The 8956-nt window shown below is 41.2% G+C and overlaps 3 non-coding genes across 3 annotated transcripts; all 3 read right to left on the reverse strand.

The window, feature by feature from the left end:
* Positions 1 to 4729: 4729 nt before the first annotated feature.
* On the reverse strand, positions 4730 to 4815 carry TRNAY-GUA (transfer RNA tyrosine (anticodon GUA)). The gene is given in 2 exon segments: positions 4730 to 4765; positions 4779 to 4815. It is a non-coding gene; the product is annotated as a tRNA-Tyr (tRNA).
* Positions 4816 to 6667: 1852 nt separating this feature from the next.
* Positions 6668 to 6753, reverse strand: TRNAY-GUA (transfer RNA tyrosine (anticodon GUA)). Its single transcript is given in 2 exon segments — positions 6668 to 6703; positions 6717 to 6753. It is a non-coding gene; the product is annotated as a tRNA-Tyr (tRNA).
* Positions 6754 to 7961: 1208 nt separating this feature from the next.
* Positions 7962 to 8047, reverse strand: TRNAY-GUA (transfer RNA tyrosine (anticodon GUA)). Its single transcript is given in 2 exon segments — positions 7962 to 7997; positions 8011 to 8047. It is a non-coding gene; the product is annotated as a tRNA-Tyr (tRNA).
* Positions 8048 to 8956: the final 909 nt, after the last annotated feature.

Here is an 8956-nt window from a genome sequence, read left to right on the forward strand (position 1 = left end):
TTCCCTTGAGAAATCAAGATTGTCAAGGGGATTCTGCTGTTTTGCCAGTTCATAGCAAGAGATGGGGATCCAAAACACCTGAGAGGAAACCAATGAAGATTCGTGTTGGACAGAAAAATAACGTGGCCACAGCCTCAAAGCAAAAGGCAACTATTTTCAGTGATGAAATATAATATAATTATAAATTGTCTGTTATTTTATTTTCCAAGCATTTCACTTTCCAAGTATTCAATAAAATTTGCATTTGGCAAAAGTCCTTCAATCTGGATTTGAACCAGTGACCTAAGGATGCCTGTTTTATCACTACAGTCCTCTGCTCTACCAACTGAGCTATCGAAGGCTTGGCAAATCAGTCTCTAGCAAGCTCAATACGAGCTTCCACTTCAACCGTCGACATTCAAACATCTCTTGCAATTCGTGCAAAATACTACAAATTTGGCTTGTGAGATTCCCGAATTGAGTAAAAGCACATCAGTTCACAATTAAAAAAATGACCCCCTCCGCAGTCTCCCGCATGTTACTGACCACCATACTAAGTGGGAAAAGTTGAAAGGCGGCGCCTCACAGGCCATCTCCTCAGAGTATTCAGCCGTGTTGGGCCTTGACAATATTTTAATATCTTGGATGGTGTATAGTGTTCTCTCATTTCCCTTGAGAAATCAAGATTGTCAAGGGGATTCTGCTGTTTTGCCAGTTCATAGCAAGAGATGGGGATCCAAAACACCTCACATGAAACCAATGAAGATTCGTGTTGGACAGAAACATAACGTGGCCACAGCCTCAAAGCAAAAGGCATCTATTTTCAGTGATGAAATATAATATAATTATAAATTGTCTGTTATTTTACTTTCCAAGTATTTTACTTTCCAAGTATTCAATAAAATTTGCATTTGGCAAAAGTCTTTCGAGCCGAATTTGAACCAGCGACCTAAGGATGCCTGTTTTACCACTACAGTCCTCCGCTCTACCAACTGAGCTTTCGAAGGCTTGGCAAATCATTCTCTAGCAAACTCAATACGAGCTTCCACTTCAACCGTCGACTTATAAACATCTCTTGCAATTCGTGCAAAATACTACAAATTTGGCTTGTGAGGTTCCCGAATTGAGTAAAAGCACATCAGTTCCCAATTAAAAAAATGACCCCCTCCGCAGTCTCCCGCATGTTAATGACCACCATACTAAGGGGGAAAAGTTGAAAGGCGGCGCCTCACAGGCCATCTCCTCAGAGTATTCAGCCGTGTTGGGCCTTGACAATATTTTAATATCTTGGATGGTGTATACTGTTCTCTCATTTCCCTTGAGAAATCAAGATTGTCAAGGGGATTCTGCTGTTTTGCCAGTTCATAGCAAGAGATGGGGATCCGAATCACCTCACAGGAAACCAATGAAGATTGGTGTTGGACAGAAACATAACGTGGCCACAGCCTCAAAGCAAAAGGCATCTATTTTCAGTGATGAAATATAATATAATTATAAATTGTCTGTTATTTTACTTTCCAAGTATTTTACTTTCGAAGTATTCAATAAAATGTGCATTTGGCAAAAGTCCTTTGAGCCGGATTTGAACCAGCGACGAGCTATCGAAGGCTTGGCAAATCATTCTCTAGCAAACTCAATACGAGCTTCCACTTCAACCGTCGACTTGTAAACATCTCTTGCAATTCGTGCAAAATACTACAAATTTGGCTTGTGAGGTTCCCGAATTGAGTAAAAGCACATCAGTTCCCAATTAAAAAAATGACCCCCTCCGCAGTCTCCCGCATGTTACTGACCACCATACTAAGGGGGAAAAGTTGAAAGGCGCGCCTCACAGGCCATCTCCTCAGAGTATTCAGCCGTGTTGGGCCTTGACAATATTTTAATATCTTGGATGGTGTATACTGTTCTCTCATTTCCCTTGAGAAATCAAGATTGTCAAGGGGATTCTGCTGTTTTGCCAGTTCATAGCAAGAGATGGGGATCCGAAACACCTCACAGGAAACCAATGAAGATTGGTGTTGGACAGAAACATAACATGGCCACAGCCTCAAAGCAAAAGGCATCAATTTTCAGTGAAAAAATATAATATAATTATAAATTGTCTGTTATTTTATTTTCCAAGTATTTTACTTTCCAAGTATTCAATAAAATTTGCATTTGGCAAAAGTCATTCGAGCTGGATTTGAACCAGCGACCTAAGGATGCCTGTTTTACCACTACAGTCCTCCGCTCTACCAACTGAGCTTCCGAAGGCTTGGCAAATCATTCTCTAGCAAACTCAATACGAGCTTCCACTTCAACCGTCGACTTATAAACATCTCTTGCAATTCGTGCAAAATACTACAAATTTGGCTTGTGAGGTTCCCGAATTGAGTAAAAGCACATCAGTTCCCAATTAAAAAAATGACCCCCTCCGCAGTCTCCCACATGTTAATGACCACCATACTAAGGGGGAAAAGTTGAAAGGCGGCGCCTCACAGGCCATCTCCTCAGAGTATTCAGCCGTGTTGGGCCTTCAATATTTTAATATCTTGGATGGTGTATAGTGTTCTCTCATTTCCCTTGAGAAATCAAGATTGTCAAGGGGATTCTACTGTTTTGCCAGTTCATAGCAAGAGATGGGGATCCAAAACACCTGACAGGAAACCAATGAAGATTCGTGTTGGACAGAAAAATAACGTGGCCACAGCCTCAAAGCAAAAGGCATCTATTTTCAGTGATGAAATATAATATAATTATAAATAGTCTGTTATTTTACTTTCCAAGTATTTTACTTTCCAAGTATTCAATAAAATGTGCATTTGGCAAAAGTCCTTTGAGCTGGATTTGAACCAGCGACCTAATGATGCCTGTTTTACCACTACAGTCCTCCGCTCTACCAACTGAGCTATCGAAGGCTTGGCAAATCAACTCTAGCAAACTCAATACGAGCTTCCACTTCAACCGTCGACTTGTAAACATCTCTTGCAATTTGTGCAAAATACTACAAATTTGGCTTGTGAGGTTCCCGAATTGAGTAAAAGCACATCAGTTCCCAATTAAAAAAATGACCCCCTCCGCAGTCTCCCGCATGTTACTGACCACCATACTAAGGGGGAAAAGTTGAAAAGCGGCACCTCACGGGCCATCTCCTCAGAGTATTCAGCCGCGTTGGGCCTTGACAATATTTTAATATCTTGGATGGTGTATAGTGTTCTCTCATTTCCCTTGAGAAATCAAGATTGTCAAGGGGATTCTGCTGTTTTGCCAGTTCATAGCAAGAGATGGGGATCCAAAACACCTCACAGGAAACCAATGAAGATTCGTGTTGGACAGAAAAATAACATGGTCACAGCCTCAAAGCAAAAGGCATCTATTTTCAGTGATGAAATATAATATAATTATAAATTGTCTGTTATTTTACTTTCCAAGTATTTTACTTTCCAAGTATTCAATAAAATTTGCATTTGGCAAAAGTCTTTTGAGCCGGATTTGAACCAGCGACCTAAGGATGCCTGTTTTACCACTACAGTCCTCCGCTCTACCAACTGAGCTTTCGAAGGCTTGGCAAATCATTCTCTAGCAAACTCAATACGAGCTTCCACTTCAACCGTCGACTTATAAACATCTCTTGCAATTCGTGCAAAATACTACAAATTTGGCTTGTGAGGTTCCCGAATTGAGTAAAAGCACATCAGTTCCCAATTAAAAAAATGACCCCCTCCGCAGTCTCCCGCATGTTAATGACCACCATACTAAGGGGGAAAAGTTGAAAGGCGGCGCCTCACAGGCCATCTCCTCAGAGTATTCAGCCGTGTTGGGCCTTGACAATATTTTAATATCTTGGATGGTGTATACTGTTCTCTCATTTCCCTTGAGAAATCAAGATTGTCAAGGGGATTCTGCTGTTTTGCCAGTTCATAGCAAGAGATGGGGATCCGAATCACCTCACAGGAAACCAATGAAGATTGGTGTTGGACAGAAACATAACGTGTCCACAGCCTCAAAGCAAAAGGCATCTATTTTCAGTGATGAAATATAATATAATTATAAATTGTCTGTTATTTTAATTTCCAAGTATTTTACTTTCCAAGTATTCAATAAAATTTGCATTTGGCAAAAGTTCTTCGAGCCGGATTTGAACCAGCGACCTAAGGATGCCTGTTTTACCACTACCGTCCTCTGCTCTACCAACTGAGCTATCGAAGGCTTGGCAAATCAGTCTCTAGCAAGCTCAATACGAGCTTCCACTTCAACCGTCGACATTCAAACATCTCTTGCAATTCGTGCAAAATACTACAAATTTGGCTTGTGAGATTCCCGAATTGAGTAAACGCACATCAGTTCACAATTAAAAAAATGACCCCCTCCGCAGTGTCCCGCATGTTACTGACCACCATACTAAGGGGGAAAAGTTGAAAGGCCGCGCCTCACAGGCCATCTCCTCAGAGTATTCAGCCGTGGTGGGCCTTGACAATATTTTAATATCTTGGATGGTGTATAGTGTTCTCTCATTTCCCTTGAGAAATCAAGATTGTCAAGGGGATTCTGCTGTTTTGCCAGTTCATAGCAAGAGATGCGGATCAAAAAAACACCTCACAGGAAACCAAAGAAGATTGGTGTTGGACAGAAAAATAATGTGGCCACAGCCTCAAAGCAAAAGACATCTATTTTCAGTGATGAAATATAATATAATTATAAATTGTCTGTTATGTTATTTTCCAAGTATTTTACTTTCCAAGTATTGAATAAAATTTGCATTTGGCAATAGTCCTTCGAGCCGGATTTGAACCAGCGACCTAAGGATGCCTGTTGTACCACTACAGTCCTCCGCTCTACCAACTGAGCTATCGAAGGCTTGGCAAATCAACTCTAGCAAACTCAATACGAGCTTCCACTTCAACCGTCGACTTGTAAACATCTCTTGCAATTTGTGCAAAATACTACAAATTTGGCTTGTGAGGTTCCCGAATTGAGTAAAAGCACATCAGTTCCCAATTAAAAAAATGACCCCCTCCGCAGTCTCCCGCATGTTACTGACCACCATACTAAGGGGGAAAAGTTGAAAAGCGGCACCTCACGGGCCATCTCCTCAGAGTATTCAGCCGCGTTGGGCCTTGACAATATTTTAATATCTTGGATGGTGTATACTGTTCTCTCATTTCCCTTGAGAAATCAAGATTGTCAAGGGGATTCTGCTGTTTTGCCAGTTCATAGCAAGAGATGGGGATCCAAAACACCTCACAGGAAACCAATGAAGATTCGTGTTGGACAGAAAAATAACATGGTCACAGCCTCAAAGCAAAAGGCATCTATTTTCAGTGATGAAATATAATATAATTATAAATTGTCTGTTATTTTACTTTCCAAGTATTTTACTTTCCAAGTATTCAATAAAATTTGCATTTGGCAAAAGTCTTTTGAGCCGGATTTGAACCAGCGACCTAAGGATGCCTGTTTTACCACTACAGTCCTCCGCTCTACCAACTGAGCTATCGAAGGCTTGGCAGATCAGTCTCTAGCAAACTCAATACGAGCTTCCACTTCAACCGTCGACTTGTAAACATCTCTTGCAATTCGTGCAAAATACTACAAATTTGGCTTGTGAGGTTCCCGAATTGAGTAAAAGCACATCAGTTCCCGCTTAAATAAATGACCCCCTCCGCAGTCTCCCGCATGTTAATGACCACCATACTAAGGGGGAAAAGTTGAAAGGCGCGCCTCACAGGCCATCTCCTCAGAGTATTCAGCCGTGTTGGGCCTTGACAATATTTTAATATCTTGGATGGTGTATAGTGTTCTCCCATTTCCCTTGAGAAATCAAGATTGTCAAGGGGATTCTGCTGTTTTGCCAGTTCATAGCAAGAGATGGGGATCCAAAACACCTGACAGGAAACCAATGAAGATTCGTGTTGGACAGAAAAATAACGTGGCCACAGCCTCAAAGCAAAAGGCATCTATTTTCAGTGATGAAATATAATATAATTATAAATTGTCTGTTATTTTATTTTCCAAGCATTTCACTTTCCAAGTATTCAATAAAATTTGCATTTGGCAAAAGTCCTTCAATCTGGATTTGAACCAGCGACCTAAGGATGCCTGTTTTACCACTACCGTCCTCTGCTCTACCAACTGAGCTATCGAAGGCTTGGCAAATCAGTCTCTAGCAAGCTTAATACGAGCTTCCACTTCAACCGTCGACATTCAAACATCTCTTGCAATTCGTGCAAAATACTACAAATTTGGCTTGTGAGATTCCCGAATTGAGTAAACGCACATCAGTTCACAATTAAAAAAATGACCCCCTCCGCAGTGTCCCGCATGTTTCTGACCACCATACTAAGGGGGAAAAGTTGAAAGGCCGCGCCTCACAGGCCATCTCCTCAGAGTATTCAGCCGTGGTGGGCCTTGACAATATTTTAATATCTTGGATGGTGTATAGTGTTCTCTCATTTCCCTTGAGAAATCAAGATTGTCAAGGGGATTCTGCTGTTTTGCCAGTTCATAGCAAGAGATGTGGATCAAAAAAACACCTCACAGGAAACCAAAGAAGATTGGTGTTGGACAGAAAAATGATGTGGCCACAGCCTCAAAGCAAAAGGCATCTATTTTCAGTGATGAAATATAATATAATTATAAATTGTCTGTTATGTTATTTTCCAAGTATTTTACTTTCCAAGTATTCAATAAAATTTGCATTTGGCAATAGTCCTTCGAGCCGGATTTGAACCAGCGACCTAAGGATGCCTGTTGTACCACTACAGTCCTCCGCTCTACCAACTGAGCTATCAAAGGCTTGGCAAATCATTCTCTAGCAAACTCAATACGAGCTTCCACTTCAACTGTCGACTTGTAAACATCTCTTGCAATTCGTGCAAAATACTACAAATTTGGCTTGTGAGGTTCCCGAATTGAGTAAAAGCACATCAGTTCCCAATTAAAAAAATGACCCCCTCCGCAGTCTCCCGCATGTTACTGACCACCATACTAAGGGGGAAAAGTTGAAAGGCGGCACCTCACAGGCCATCTCCTCAGAGTATTCAGCCGCGTTGGGCCTTGACAATATTTTAATATCTTGGATGGTGTATAGTGTTCTCTCATTTTCCTTGAGAAATCAAGATTGTCAAGGGGATTATGCTGTTTTGCCAGTTCATAGCAAGAGATGGGGATCAAAAAAACACCTCACAGGAAACCAAAGAAGATTGGTGTTGGACAGAAAAATAATGTGGCCACAGCCTCAAAGCAAAAGGCATCTATTTTCAGTGATGAAATATAATATAATTATGAATTGTCTGTTATGTTATTTTCCAAGTATTTTACTTTCCAAGTATTCAATAAAATTTGCATTTGGCAATAGTCCTTCGAGCCGGATTTGAACCAGCGACCTAAGGATGCCTGTTTTACCACTACAGTCCTCTCCTCTACCAACTGAGCTATCGAAGGCTTGGCAAATCATTCTCTAGCAAGCTCAATTCGAGCTTCCACTTCAACCGTCGACATGCAAACATCTCTTGCAATTCGTGCAAAATACTACAAATTTGGCTTGTGAGGTTCCCGAATTGAGTAAAAGCACATCAGTTCCCAATTAAAAAAATGACCGCCTCCGCAGTCTCCCGCATGTTACTGACCACCATACTAAGGAGGAAAAGTTGAAAGGCGGCGCCTCACAGGCCATCTCCTCAGAGTATTCATCAGTGTTCGGCCTTGACAATATTTTAATATCTTGGATGGTGTATGGTGTTCTCCCATTTCCCTTGAGAAATCAAGATTGTCAAGGGGATTCTGCTGTTTTGTCAGTTCATAGCAAGAGATCGGGATCCAAAACACCTCACAGGAAACCAACGAAGATTGGTGTCGGACAGAAAAATAACGTGGCCACAGCCTCAAAGCAAAAGGCATCTATTTTCAGTGATGAAATATAATATAATTATAAATTGTCTGTTATTTTACTTTCCAAGTATTTTACTTTCCAAGTATTCAATAAAATTTGCATTTGGCAAAAGTCCTTCGAGCCGGATTTGAACCAGCGACCTAAGGATGCCTGTTTTACCACTACAGTCCTCCGCTCTACCAACTGAGCTATCGAAGGCTTGGCAAATTATTCTCTAGCAAACTCAATACGAGCTTCCACTTCAACCGTCGACTTGTAAACATCTCTTGCAATTCGTGCAAAATACTACAAATTTGGCTTGTGAGGTTCCCGAATTGAGTAAAAGCACATCAGTTCCCGATTAAATAAATGACCCCCTCCGCAGTCTCCCGCATGTTAATGACCACCATACTAAGGGGGAAAAGTTGAAAGGCGCGCCTCACAGGCCATCTCCTCAGAGTATTCAGCCGTGTTGGGCCTTGACAATATTTTAATATCTTGGATGGTGTATAGTGTTCTCCCATTTCCCTTGAGAAATCAAGATTGTCAAGGGGATTCTGCTGTTTTGCCAGTTCATAGCAAGAGATGGGGATCCAAAACACCTTACAGGAAACCAATGAAGATTCGTGTTGGACAGAAAAATAACGTGGCCACAGCCTCAAAGCAAAAGGCATCTATTTTCAGTGATGAAATATAATATAATTATAAATTGTCTGTTATTTTATTTTCCAAGCATTTCACTTTCCAAGTATTCAATAAAATTTGCATTTGGCAAAAGTCCTTCAATCTGGATTTGAACCAGCGACCTAAGGATGCCTGTTTTATCACTACAGTCCTCTGCTCTACCAACTGAGCTATCGAAGGCTTGGCAAACCATCCTCAAGCAAGCTCAATTCGAGCTTCCACTTCAACCGTCGACATGCAAACATCTCTTGCAATTCGTGCAAAATACTACAAATTTGGCTTGTGAGGTTCCCGAATTGAGTAAAAGCACATCAGTTCCCAATTAAAAAAATGACCGCCTCCGCAGTCTCCCGCATGTTACTGACCACCATACTAAGGAGGAAAAGTTGAAAGGCGGCGCCTCACAGACCATCTCCTCAGAGTATTCATCAGTGTTCGGCCTTG

This window comes from Ambystoma mexicanum, chromosome 1p (assembly GCF_040938575.1).
Source record: "Ambystoma mexicanum isolate Mex_15411 chromosome 1p, UKY_AmexF1_1, whole genome shotgun sequence".
NCBI classification, from domain to species: domain Eukaryota; kingdom Metazoa; phylum Chordata; class Amphibia; order Caudata; family Ambystomatidae; genus Ambystoma; species Ambystoma mexicanum.